The 14,983-nt window shown below is 38.7% G+C and overlaps 1 long non-coding RNA gene across 1 annotated transcript in view; it reads right to left on the minus strand.

Annotated features, from left to right (window-relative positions):
* Window positions 1-12,707, minus strand: part of LOC144799797 (uncharacterized) — an 861,044-nt gene extending 848,337 nt beyond the window's left edge. The window contains exon 1 of the long non-coding RNA XR_013603875.1: window positions 12,595-12,707. This is a non-coding gene — a long non-coding RNA (uncharacterized LOC144799797). The remainder of the gene's footprint in view (window positions 1-12,594) is intronic.
* Window positions 12,708-14,983: the final 2,276 nt, after the last annotated feature.

Below are 14,983 nucleotides of genomic sequence, written 5' to 3' on the forward strand. Positions count from 1 at the left end.
GTCGCTAACTGAGGTGCGATGCGGAGAAATGGAGGGAGACCCCCCTTTTTATATTTTATATTTTGTATTTTCTGTATTGGTCTAGTTCCATCTATGTGGACAGTCGAATAGAGCCATATGATGTGATTCTCTGAGTACCCCGGTCTACTGATTAATCAATTATATGTTGTTGTGTGAGTGTCGAATGGATCTGTTGAGGGTGGTGGGAGGGATAGTTTTTTTGACAGGGGTTTGCATAAACTGTGACGGTTAATGTCACCAACAAAATGGAAATTAAGACAACTATGCAATTATATGTTCTAAGCAACCGTATATGTGTATTACTCTGTATCCCTCCGGGATTGAAGGTATTTGTAACTGCTTTACCTACTATGCTAATAAACAGATTTTCAAAAAAAAAAGTTTATGGAGGAAGGTTTATGCTACAGTTAGTGGGAACGAGAAAAACTATGAACAACAGATTCTGACGTCTCCATTCTTGCACATCCCAATCGGTTAACCTATAGAGCACCTGAGAATATTATGATCTCCGACACCGTCAAACAAATAAGTTTCTAATAACGCCCTTGCTTCATTCATCTCACCATATTTGCCTTCAGCTGGAAGTCCTGTCTATCCTACTACCCATTTCACTACCATGATAAATGTATCCTATTGCTCGCCCTCATGTCAGATGACATCCTGCTGTAGCTTTATGATGTCAGGGAACACTTGACCAATCGCCATCGGTGACAATTACACAGAAAATTGAGGCATTAGCAATTCCGCAGTAGGTAGTGATCTGTAATTATGACTTAAAGCCAAGTAAGAGGTGTAATGGGAAAGGGCTCTGCAACATTGAAAGCATTGGGCTCCCCTTTTGAAAGAGGGCCGGAGGTACAAGAACACAGAGTATCCTAAAGAGCAATCCTTCTTCAGTATAAGAGTCCCACATTCAGTGTGAAGGGAGGAAGGTTAAATTAGCTTTCCTCCATGAGAGAGTAAATCAATTGCTCTAATACAAGACACCTCATTCCAGCCTCAAAGACACTAATTTCCTCGGATGACATATTGCTAGCACGAGTATGTAAAATAGGATTGTCAGCCTTGTAGACAATCAACGTCTTTAAAAAGCTAACATGATGCCCATAGCGCCATCGTAATCGCTTTATTCTTGACAAATATTATTCATGCGGAAGACCCCAGTGCTATGAACTTCTCTTAAGGACAAGCAAAATGATAAATTGAGAGTTTGACTCACCATTTAAATAAGTAAATCACGCCGAAGGCTGCTGAATTTTTTTTTCGTTTCTTTTTGGTCTCAGCAACTCAGAGAAATTTTCTTCTGAAACACTGCCTCTGCTGGTCATTCAATATATTCTGCAAATGGAAAAGTCCACTGTTAGTCTATTAACAGAACTTGAATATTTCCAAACCAATGCAACACAACAACAAAGAGATTTTGATAAAGGGTTATTAATCTGTACTATGAAGTCTGTAATATTATGAAAATCCACGTCTCAAAAACCAGTCAAATCTCAAATTTGTTTTCAACCTGGCATACCTCTAAATCCTAAGCCTCCTTTGCTATCACTCTCCACACAACTCTAGCACCTATATTTGAACGTATAGAAAAGATCTCATTGCTATTCAAGTGACGGCGCACGCTGCTCACTGCAATTCTTTTAGGTTTTGGTACACCAATAACCATTAAGTGATCTGATAAGTTTATAAAGGAAGGTTTATGCTACAGTTAGTGGGAATGAGAAAAACTATGAACAACAGATTCTGACATCTTCATTCTTGCACATCCCTATCAGTTAACCTATAGAGAACCTGAGAATATTATGATCACCGACACCGTCAAATAAATAAGTCTCAAATAATGCCCTTGTTTCATTCATCTCACCATCTTTGCCTTCAGCAGGGAGTCCTGTCTATCCTACCTATTTCAATACCATGATAAATGTATCGTATTGCTCGCCAACATGTCAGATGACATCCTGCGTTAGCTTTAAGATGTCAGGGAACACTTGACCAATCGCCATAGGTGACAATTACACAGAAAAATGAGGCATTAGCAATTCCGCACTAGGTAGTGATCTGTAATTATGACTCTAAGCCAAGTAGGAGGTGTAATGGGAAAGAGCTCTGCAACATTGAAAGCATTGTTTAGCTTCCCTCCATGAGGGAGTAAGTCAATTGCTCTAATACAAGACACCTCATTCCAGCCTCAAAGACACTAATTTCCTCGGATGACATATTTTTAGCACGAGTATTTAAAATAGGATTGTCAGCCTTGTAGACAATCAACGTCTTTAAAAAGCTAACATGATGCCCATAGCGCCATCGTAATCGCTTTATTCTTGACAAATAATATTCATGCGGAAGACCCCAGTGCTATGAACTTCTTTTAAGGACAAGCAAAATGATAAATTGAGAGTTTGACTCACCATTTAAATAGGTAAATCACGCCGAAGGCTGCTGAATTTTTTTTTCGTTTCTTTTTGGTCTCAGCAACTCAGAGAAATTTTCTTCTGAAACACTGCCTCTGCTGGTCATTCAATATATTCTGCAAATGGAAAAGTCCACTGTTAGTCTATTAACAGAACTTGAATATTTCCAAACCAATGCAACACAACAACAAAGAGATTTTGATAAAGGGTTATTAATCTGTACTATGACGTCTGTAATATTATGAAAATCCACGTCTCAAAAACCAGTCAAATCTCAAATTTATTTTCAACCTGGCATACCTCTAAATCCTAAGCCTCCTTTGCTATCACTCTCCACACAACTCTAGCACCTATATTTGAACGTATAGAAAAGATCTCATTGCTATTCAAGTGATGGCGTACGCTGCTCACTGCAATTCTTTTAGGTTATGGTACACCAATAACCATTAAGTGATCTGATAAGTTTATAAAGGAAGGTTTATGCTACAGTTAGTGGGAATGAGAAAAACTATGAACAACAGATTCTGACATCTTCATTCTTGCACATCCCTATCAGTTAACCTATAGAGAACCTGAGAATATTATGATCACCGACACCGTCAAACAAATTAGTCTCAAATAATGCCCTTGTTTCATTCATCTCACCATCTTTGCCTTCAGCAGGGAGTCCTGTCTATCCTACTACCCATTTCACTACCATGATAAATGTATCCTATTGCTCGCCCTCATGTCAGATGACATCCTGCTGTAGCTTTATGATGTCAGGGAACACTTGACCAATCGCCATCGGTGACAATTACACAGAAAATTGAGGCATTAGCAATTCCGCAGTAGGTAGTGATCTGTAATTATGACTTAAAGCCAAGTAAGAGCTGTAATGGGAAAGGGCTCTGCAACATTGAAAGCATTGGGCTCCCCTTTTGAAAGAGGGCCGGAGGTACAAGAACACAGAGTATCCTAAAGAGCAATCCTTCTTCAGTATAAGAGTCCCACATTCAGTGTGAAGGGAGGAAGGTTAAATTAGCTTTCCTCCATGAGAGAGTAAATCAATTGCTCTAATACAAGACACCTCATTCCAGCCTCAAAGACACTAATTTCCTCGGATGACATATTGCTAGCACGAGTATGTAAAATAGGATTGTCAGCCTTGTAGACAATCAACGTCTTTAAAAAGCTAACATGATGCCCATAGCGCCATCGTAATCGCTTTATTCTTGACAAATATTATTCATGCGGAAGACCCCAGTGCTATGAACTTCTCTTAAGGACAAGCAAAATGATAAATTGAGAGTTTGACTCACCATTTAAATAAGTAAATCACGCCGAAGGCTGCTGAATTTTTTTTTCGTTTCTTTTTGGTCTCAGCAACTCAGAGAAATTTTCTTCTGAAACACTGCCTCTGCTGGTCATTCAATATATTCTGCAAATGGAAAAGTCCACTGTTAGTCTATTAACAGAACTTGAATATTTCCAAACCAATGCAACACAACAACAAAGAGATTTTGATAAAGGGTTATTAATCTGTACTATGACGTCTGTAATATTATGAAAATCCACGTCTCAAAAACCAGTCAAATCTCAAATTTATTTTACACCTGGCATACCTCTAAATCCTAAGCCTCCTTTGCTATCACTCTCCACACAACTCTAGCACCTATATTTGAACGCATAGAAAAGATCTCATTGCTATTCAAGTGACAGCGTACGCTGCTCACTGCAATTCTTTTAGGTTATGGTACACCAATAACCATTAAGTGATCTGATAAGTTTATAGAGGAAGGTTTATGCTACAGTTAGTGGGAATGAGAAAAACTATGAACAACAGATTCTGACATCTTCATTCTTGCACATCCCTATCAGTTAACCTATAGAGAACCTGAGAATATTATGATCACCGACACTGTCAAACAAATTAGTCTCAAATAATGCCCTTGTTTCATTCATCTCACTATCTTTGCCTTCAGCAGGGAGTCCTGTCTATCCTACCTATTTCAATACCATGATAAATGTATCGTATTGCTCGCCAACATGTCAGATGACATCCTGCGTTAGCTTTAAGATGTCAGGGAACACTTGACCAATCGCCATAGGTGACAATTACACAGAACAATGAGGCATTAGTAATTCCGTACTAGGTAGTGATATGTAATTATGACTCCAAGCCAAGTAGGAGGTGTAATGGGAAAGGGCTCTGCAACATTGAAAGCATTGGGCTCCCCTTTTGAAAGAGGGCAGGAGGTAGAAGAACACAGAGTATCCTAAAGAGCAATCCTTCTTCAGTATAAGAGTCCCACATTCAGTGTGAAGGGAGGAAGGTTAAATTAGCTTCCCTCCATGAGAGAGTAAGTCAATTGCTCTAATACAAGACACCTCATTCCAGCCTCAAAGACACAAATTTCCTCGGATGACATATTGCTAGCACGAGTATGTAAAATAGGATTGTCAGCCTTGTAGACAATCAACGTCTTTAAAAAGCTATCATGATGCCCATAGCACCATCCTTATCGCTTTATACTTGACAAATAATATTCATGCGTAAGACCCCAGTAAAAGGAGCTGAGAGCTGTCAAATGCTATGAACTTCTTTTAAGGACTAGCAAAATGATAAATTGAGAGTTTGACTCACCATTTAAATAGGTAAATCACGCCGAAGGCTGATGAACATTATTTTTTCGTTTCTTTTTGGTCTCAGCAACTCAGAGAAATTTTCTTCTGAAACACTGCCTCTGCTGGTCATTCAATATATTCTGCAAATGGAAAAGTCCACTGTTAGTCTATTAACAGAACTTGAATATTTCCAAACCAATGCAACACAACAACAAAGAGATTTTGATAAAGGGTTATTAATCTGTACTATGAAGTCTGTAATATTATGAAAATCCACGTCTCAAAAACCAGTCAAATCTCAAATTTGTTTTCAACCTGGCATACCTCTAAATCCTAAGCCTCCTTTGCTATCACTCTCCACACAACTCTAGCACCTATATTTGAACGTATAGAAAAGATCTCATTGCTATTCAAGTGACGGCGCACGCTGCTCACTGCAATTCTTTTAGGTTATGGTACACCAATAACCATTAAGTGATCTGATAAGTTTATAAAGGAAGGTTTATGCTACAGTTAGTGGGAATGAGAAAAACTATGAACAACAGATTCTGACATCTTCATTCTTGCACATCCCTATCAGTTAACCTATAGAGAACCTGAGAATATTATGATCACCGACACCGTCAAATAAATAAGTCTCAAATAATGCCCTTGTTTCATTCATCTCACCATCTTTGCCTTCAGCAGGGAGTCCTGTCTATCCTACCTATTTCAATACCATGATAAATGTATCGTATTGCTCGCCAACATGTCAGATGACATCCTGCGTTAGCTTTAAGATGTCAGGGAACACTTGACCAATCGCCATAGGTGACAATTACACAGAAAAATGAGGCATTAGCAATTCCGCACTAGGTAGTGATCTGTAATTATGACTCTAAGCCAAGTAGGAGGTGTAATGGGAAAGAGCTCTGCAACATTGAAAGCATTGTTTAGCTTCCCTCCATGAGAGAGTAAGTCAATTGCTCTAATACAAGACACCTCATTCCAGCCTCAAAGACACTAATTTCCTCGGATGACATATTGCTAGCACGAGTATTTAAAATAGGATTGTCAGCCTTGTAGACAATCAACGTCTTTAAAAAGCTAACATGATGCCCATAGCGCCATCGTAATCGCTTTATTCTTGACAAATAATATTCATGCGGAAGACCCCAGTGCTATGAACTTCTTTTAAGGACAAGCAAAATGATAAATTGAGAGTTTGACTCACCATTTAAATAGGTAAATCACGCCGAAGGCTGCTGAATTTTTTTTTCGTTTCTTTTTGGTCTCAGCAACTCAGAGAAATTTTCTTCTGAAACACTGCCTCTGCTGGTCATTCAATATATTCTGCAAATGGAAAAGTCCACTGTTAGTCTATTAACAGAACTTGAATATTTCCAAACCAATGCAACACAACAACAAAGAGATTTTGATAAAGGGTTATTAATCTGTACTATGAAGTCTGTAATATTATGAAAATCCACGTCTCAAAAACCAGTCAAATCTCAAATTTGTTTTCAACCTGGCATACCTCTAAATCCTAAGCCTCCTTTGCTATCACTCTCCACACAACTCTAGCACCTATATTTGAACGTATAGAAAAGATCTCATTGCTATTCAAGTGACGGCGCACGCTGCTCACTGCAATTCTTTTAGGTTATGGTACACCAATAACCATTAAGTGATCTGATAAGTTTATAAAGGAAGGTTTATGCTACAGTTAGTGGGAATGAGAAAAACTATGAACAACAGATTCTGACATCTTCATTCTTGCACATCCCTATCAGTTAACCTATAGAGAACCTGAGAATATTATGATCACCGACACCGTCAAATAAATAAGTCTCAAATAATGCCCTTGTTTCATTCATCTCACCATCTTCGCCTTCAGCAGGGAGTCCTGTCTATCCTACCTATTTCAATACCATGATAAATGTATCGTATTGCTCGCCAACATGTCAGATGACATCCTGCGTTAGCTTTAAGATGTCAGGGAACACTTGACCAATCGCCATAGGTGACAATTACACAGAAAAATGAGGCATTAGCAATTCCGCACTAGGTAGTGATCTGTAATTATGACTCTAAGCCAAGTAGGAGGTGTAATGGGAAAGAGCTCTGCAACATTGAAAGCATTGTTTAGCTTCCCTCCATGAGAGAGTAAGTCAATTGCTCTAATACAAGACACCTCATTCCAGCCTCAAAGACACTAATTTCCTCGGATGACATATTGCTAGCACGAGTATTTAAAATAGGATTGTCAGCCTTGTAGACAATCAACGTCTTTAAAAAGCTAACATGATGCCCATAGCGCCATCGTAATCGCTTTATTCTTGACAAATAATATTCATGCGGAAGACCCCAGTGCTATGAACTTCTTTTAAGGACAAGCAAAATGATAAATTGAGAGTTTGACTCACCATTTAAATAGGTAAATCACGCCGAAGGCTGCTGAATTTTTTTTTCGTTTCTTTTTGGTCTCAGCAACTCAGAGAAATTTCCTTCTGAAACACTGCCTCTGCTGGTCATTCAATATATTCTGCAAATGGAAAAGTCCACTGTTAGTCTATTAACAGAACTTGAATATTTCCAAACCAATGCAACACAACAACAAAGAGATTTTGATAAAGGGTTATTAATCTGTACTATGAAGTCTGTAATATTATGAAAATCCACGTCTCAAAAACCAGTCAAATCTCAAATTTGTTTTCAACCTGGCATACCTCTAAATCCTAAGCCTCCTTTGCTATCACTCTCCACACAACTCTAGCACCTATATTTGAATGTATAGAAAAGATCTCATTGCTATTCAAGTGACGGCGCACGCTGCTCACTGCAATTCTTTTAGGTTATGGTACACCAATAACCATTAAGTGATCTGATAAGTTTATAAAGGAAGGTTTATGCTACAGTTAGTGGGAATGAGAAAAACTATGAACAACAGATTCTGACATCTTCATTCTTGCACATCCCTATCAGTTAACCTATAGAGAACCTGAGAATATTATGATCACCGACACCGTCAAACAAATTAGTCTCAAATAATGCCCTTGTTTCATTCATCTCACCATCTTTGCCTTCAGCAGGGAGTCCTGTCTATCCTACCTATTTCAATACCATGATAAATGTATCGTATTGCTCGCCAACATGTCAGATGACATCCTGCGTTAGCTTTAAGATGTCAGGGAACACTTGACCAATCGCCATAGGTGACAATTACACAGAACAATGAGGCATTAGTAATTCCGTACTAGGTAGTGATCTGTAATTATGACTCCAAGCCAAGTAGGAGGTGTAATGGGAAAGGGCTCTGCAACATTGAAAGCATTGGGCTCCCCTTTTGAAAGAGGGCAGGAGGTAGAAGAACACAGAGTATCCTAAAGAGCAATCCTTCTTCAGTTTAAGAGTCCCACATTCAGTGTGAAGGGAGGAAGGTTAAATTAGCTTCCCTCCATGAGAGTAAGTCAATTGCTCTAATACAAGACACCTCATTCCAGCCTCATAGACACTAATTTCCTCGGATGACATGTTGTTACCACGAGTATTTAAAATAGGATTGTCAGCCTTGTAGACAATCAACGTCTTTAAAAAGCTATCATGATGCCCATAGCACCATCCTTATCGCTTTATACTTGACAAATAATATTCATGCGTAAGACCCCAGTAAAAGGAGCTGAGAGCTGTCAAATGCTATGAACTTCTTTTAAGGACTAGCAAAATAATAAATTCAGAGTTTGACTCACCATTTAAATAGGTAAATCACGCCGAAGGCTACTGAACATTTTTTTTCCGTTTCTTTTTGGTCTCAGCAACTCAGAGAAATTTTCTTCTGAAACACTGCCTCTGTTGGTCATTCAATATATTCAGCAAATGGAAAAGTCAACTGTTAGTCTATGAACAGAACTTGAATATTTCCAAACCAATGCAACACAACAACAAAGAGATTTTGATAAAGGGTTATTAATCTGTACTATGACGTCTGTAATATTATGAAAATCCACGTCTCAAAAACCAGTCAAATCTCAAATTTATTTTCAACCTGGCATACCTCTAAATCCTAAGCCTCCTTTGCTATCACTCTCCACACAACTCTAGCACCTATATTTGAACGTATAGAAAAGATCTCATTGCTATTCAAGTGATGGCGTACGCTGCTCACTGCAATTCTTTTAGGTTATGGTACACCAATAACCATTAAGTGATCTGATAAGTTTATAAAGGAAGGTTTATGCTACAGTTAGTGGGAATGAGAAAAACTATGAACAACAGATTCTGACATCTTCATTCTTGCACATCCCTATCAGTTAACCTATAGAGAACCTGAGAATATTATGATCACCGACACCGTCAAACAAATTAGTCTCAAATAATGCCCTTGTTTCATTCATCTCACCATCTTTGCCTTCAGCAGGGAGTCCTGTCTATCCTACCTGTTTCAATACCATGATAAATGTATCGTATTGCTCGCCAACATGTCAGATGACATCCTGCGTTAGCTTTAAGATGTCAGGGAACACTTGACCAATCGCCATAGGTGACAATTACACAGAACAATGAGGCATTAGTAATTCCGTACTAGGTAGTGATCTGTAATTATGACTCCAAGCCAACTAGGAGGTGTAATGGGAAAGGGCTCTGCAACATTGAAAGCATTGGGCTCCCCTTTTGAAAGAGGGCAGGAGGTAGAAGAACACAGAGTATCCTAAAGAGCAATCCTTCTTCAGTATAAGAGTCCCATATTCAGTGTGAAGGGAGGAAGGTTAAATTAGCTTCCCTCCATGAGAGAGTAAGTCAATTGCTCTCATACAAGACACCTCATTCCAGCCTCATAGACACTAATTTCCTCGGATGACATGTTGTTACCACGAGTATTTAAAATAGGATTGTCAGCCTTGTAGACAATCAACGTCTTTAAAAAGCTATCATGATGCCCATAGCACCATCCTTATCGCTTTATACTTGACAAATAGTATTCATGCGTAAGACCCCAGTAAAAGGAGCTGAGAGCTGTCAAATGCTATGAACTTCTTTTAAGGACTAGCAAAATAATAAATTGAGAGTTTGACTCACCTTTTAAATAGGTAAATCACGCCGAAGGCTACTGAACATCTTTTTTTTCGTTTCTTTTTGGTCTCAGCAACTCAGAGAAATTTTCTTCTGAAACACTGCCTCTGTTGGTCATTCAATATATTCTGCAAATGGAAAAGTCAACTGTTAGTCTATGAACAGAACTTGAATATTTCCAAACCAATGCAACACAACAACAAGGAGATTTTGATAAAGGGTTATTAATCTGTACTATGACGTCTATAATATTATGAACATCCACGTCTCAAAAACCAGCCAAATCTCAAATTCATTTTCAACCGAGCATATCTCTAAATCCTAAGCCTCCTTTGCTATCACTCTCCACACAACTCTAGCACCTATATTTGAACGTATAGAAAAGATCTCATTGCTATTCAAGTGACAGCGTAGGCTGCTCACTGCAATTCTTTTAGGTTATGGTACACCAATAACCATTAAGTGATATGATAAGTTTATGAAGGAAGGTTTATGCTACAGTTAGTGGGAACGAGAAAAACTATGAACAACAGATTCTGACGTCTCCATTCTTGCACATCCCAATCGGTTAACCTATAGAGCACCTGAGAATATTATGATCTCCGACACCGTCAAACAAATAAGTTTCTAATAACGCCCTTGCTTCATTCATCTCACCATATTTGCCTTCAGCTGGAAGTCCTGTCTATCCTACTACCCATTTCACTACCATGATAAATGTATCCTATTGCTCGCCCTCATGTCAGATGACATCCTGCTGTAGCTTTATGATGTCAGGGAACACTTGACCAATCGCCATCGGTGACAATTACACAGAAAATTGAGGCATTAGCAATTCCGCAGTAGGTAGTGATCTGTAATTATGACTTAAAGCCAAGTAAGAGGTGTAATGGGAAAGGGCTCTGCAACATTGAAAGCATTGGGCTCCCCTTTTGAAAGAGGGCCGGAGGTACAAGAACACAGAGTATCCTAAAGAGCAATCCTTCTTCAGTATAAGAGTCCCACATTCAGTGTGAAGGGAGGAAGGTTAAATTAGCTTTCCTCCATGAGAGAGTAAATCAATTGCTCTAATACAAGACACCTCATTCCAGCCTCAAAGACACTAATTTCCTCGGATGACATATTGCTAGCACGAGTATGTAAAATAGGATTGTCAGGCTTGTAGACAATCAACGTCTTTAAAAAGCTAACATGATGCCCATAGCGCCATCGTAATCGCTTTATTCTTGACAAATATTATTCATGCGGAAGACCCCAGTGCTATGAACTTCTCTTAAGGACAAGCAAAATGATAAATTGAGAGTTTGACTCACCATTTAAATAAGTAAATCACGCCGAAGGCTGCTGAATTTTTTTACGTTTCTTTTTGGTCTCAGCAACTCAGAGAAATTTTCTTCTGAAACACTGCCTCTGCTGGTCATTCAATATATTCTGCAAATGGAAAAGTCCACTGTTAGTCTATTAACAGAACTTGAATATTTCCAAACCAATGCAACACAACAACAAAGAGATTTTGATAAAGGGTTATTAATCTGTACTATGACGTCTGTAATATTATGAAAATCCACGTCTCAAAAACCAGTCAAATCTCAAATTTATTTTCAACCTGGCATACCTCTAAATCCTAAGCCTCCTTTGCTATCACTCTCCACACAACTCTAGCACCTATATTTGAACACATAGAAAAGATCTCATTGCTATTCAAGTGACAGCGTACGCTGCTCACTGCAATTCTTTAAGTTATGGTACACCAATAACCATTAAGTGATCTGATAAGTTTATAGAGGAAGGTTTATGCTACAGTTAGTGGGAATGAGAAAAACTATGAACAACAGATTCTGACATCTTCATTCTTGCACATCCCTATCAGTTAACCTATAGAGAACCTGAGAATATTATGATCACCGACACTGTCAAACAAATTAGTCTCAAATAATGCCCTTGTTTCATTCATCTCACTATCTTTGCCTTCAGCAGGGAGTCCTGTCTATCCTACCTATTTCAATACCATGATAAATGTATCGTATTGCTCGCCAACATGTCAGATGACATCCTGCGTTAGCTTTAAGATGTCAGGGAACACTTGACCAATCGCCATAGGTGACAATTACACAGAACAATGAGGCATTAGTAATTCCGTACTAGGTAGTGATATGTAATTATGACTCCAAGCCAAGTAGGAGGTGTAATGGGAAAGGGCTCTGCAACATTGAAAGCATTGTTTAGCTTCCCTCCATGAGGGAGTAAGTCAATTGCTCTAATACAAGACACCTCATTCCAGCCTCAAAGACACTAATTTCCTCGGATGACATATTGCTAGCACGAGTATTTAAAATAGGATTGTCAGCCTTGTAGACAATCAACGTCTTTAAAAAGCTAACATGATGCCCATAGCGCCATCGTAATCGCTTTATTCTTGACAAATAATATTCATGCGGAAGACCCCAGTGCTATGAACTTCTTTTAAGGACAAGCAAAATGATAAATTGAGAGTTTGACTCACCATTTAAATAGGTAAATCACGCCGAAGGCTGCTGAATTTTTTTTCGTTTCTTTTTGGTCTCAGCAACTCAGAGAAATTTTCTTCTGAAACACTGCCTCTGCTGGTCATTCAATATATTCTGCAAATGGAAAAGTCCACTGTTAGTCTATTAACAGAACTTGAATATTTCCAAACCAATGCAACACAACAACAAAGAGATTTTGATAAAGGGTTATTAATCTGTACTATGACGTCTGTAATATTATGAAAATCCACGTCTCAAAAACCAGTCAAATCTCAAATTTATTTTCAACCTGGCATACCTCTAAATCCTAAGCCTCCTTTGCTATCACTCTCCACACAACTCTAGCACCTATATTTGAACGTATAGAAAAGATCTCATTGCTATTCAAGTGATGGCGTACGCTGCTCACTGCAATTCTTTTAGGTTATGGTACACCAATAACCATTAAGTGATCTGATAAGTTTATAAAGGAAGGTTTATGCTACAGTTAGTGGGAATGAGAAAAACTATGAACAACAGATTCTGACATCTTCATTCTTGCACATCCCTATCAGTTAACCTATAGAGAACCTGAGAATATTATGATCACCGACACCGTCAAACAAATTAGTCTCAAATAATGCCCTTGTTTCATTCATCTCACCATCTTTGCCTTCAGCAGGGAGTCCTGTCTATCCTACCTATTTCAATACCATGATAAATGTATCGTATTGCTCGCCAACATGTCAGATGACATCCTGCGTTAGCTTTAAGATGTCAGGGAACACTTGACCAATCGCCATAGGTGACAATTACACAGAACAATGAGGCATTAGTAATTCCGTACTAGCTAGTGATCTGTAATTATGACTCCAAGCCAAGTAGGAGGTGTAATGGGAAAGGGCTCTGCAACATTGAAAGCATTGGGCTCCCCTTTTGAAAGAGGGCAGGAGGTAGAAGAACACAGAGTATCCTAAAGAGCAATCCTTCTTCAGTATAAGAGTCCCATATTCAGTGTGAAGGGAGGAAGGTTAAATTAGCTTCCCTCCATGAGAGAGTAAGTCAATTGCTCTCATACAAGACACCTCATTCCAGCCTCATAGACACTAATTTCCTCGGATGACATGTTGTTACCACGAGTATTTAAAATAGGATTGTCAGCCTTGTAGACAATCAACGTCTTTAAAAAGCTATCATGATGCCCATAGCACCATCCTTATCGCTTTATACTTGACAAATAGTATTCATGCGTAAGACCCCAGTAAAAGGAGCTGAGAGCTGTCAAATGCTATGAACTTCTTTTAAGGACTAGCAAAATAATAAATTGAGAGTTTGACTCACCTTTTAAATAGGTAAATCACGCCGAAGGCTACTGAACATCTTTTTTTTCGTTTCTTTTTGGTCTCAGCAACTCAGAGAAATTTTCTTCTGAAACACTGCCTCTGTTGGTCATTCAATATATTCTGCAAATGGAAAAGTCAACTGTTAGTCTATGAACAGAACTTGAATATTTCCAAACCAATGCAACACAACAACAAGGAGATTTTGATAAAGGGTTATTAATCTGTACTATGACGTCTATAATATTATGAACATCCACGTCTCAAAAACCAGCCAAATCTCAAATTCATTTTCAACCGAGCATATCTCTAAATCCTAAGCCTCCTTTGCTATCACTCTCCACACAACTCTAGCACCTATATTTGAACGTATAGAAAAGATCTCATTGCTATTCAAGTGACAGCGTAGGCTGCTCACTGCAATTCTTTTAGGTTATGGTACACCAATAACCATTAAGTGATATGATAAGTTTATGGAGGAAGGTTTATGCTACAGTTAGTGGGAACGAGAAAAACTATGAACAACAGATTCTGACGTCTCCATTCTTGCACATCCCAATCGGTTAACCTATAGAGCACCTGAGAATATTATGATCTCCGACACCGTCAAACAAATAAGTTTCTAATAACGCCCTTGCTTCATTCATCTCACCATATTTGCCTTCAGCTGGAAGTCCTGTCTATCCTACTACCCATTTCACTACCATGATAAATGTATCCTATTGCTCGTCCTCATGTCAGATGACATCCTGCTGTAGCTTTATGATGTCAGGGAACACTTGACCAATCGCCATCGGTGACAATTACACAGAAAATTGAGGCATTAGCAATTCCGCAGTAGGTAGTGATCTGTAATTATGACTTAAAGCCAAGTAAGAGGTGTAATGGGAAAGGGCTCTGCAACATTGAAAGCATTGGGCTCCCCTTTTGAAAGAGGGCCGGAGGTACAAGAACACAGAGTATCCTAAAGAGCAATCCTTCTTCAGTATAAGAGTCCCACATTCAGTGGAAAGGGAGGAAGGTTAAATTAGCTTCCCTCCATGAGAGAGTAAGTCAATTGCTCTAA

Source organism: Lissotriton helveticus, chromosome 12 (genome assembly GCF_964261635.1).
Source record: "Lissotriton helveticus chromosome 12, aLisHel1.1, whole genome shotgun sequence".
NCBI classification, from domain to species: Eukaryota; Metazoa; Chordata; class Amphibia; order Caudata; family Salamandridae; genus Lissotriton; species Lissotriton helveticus.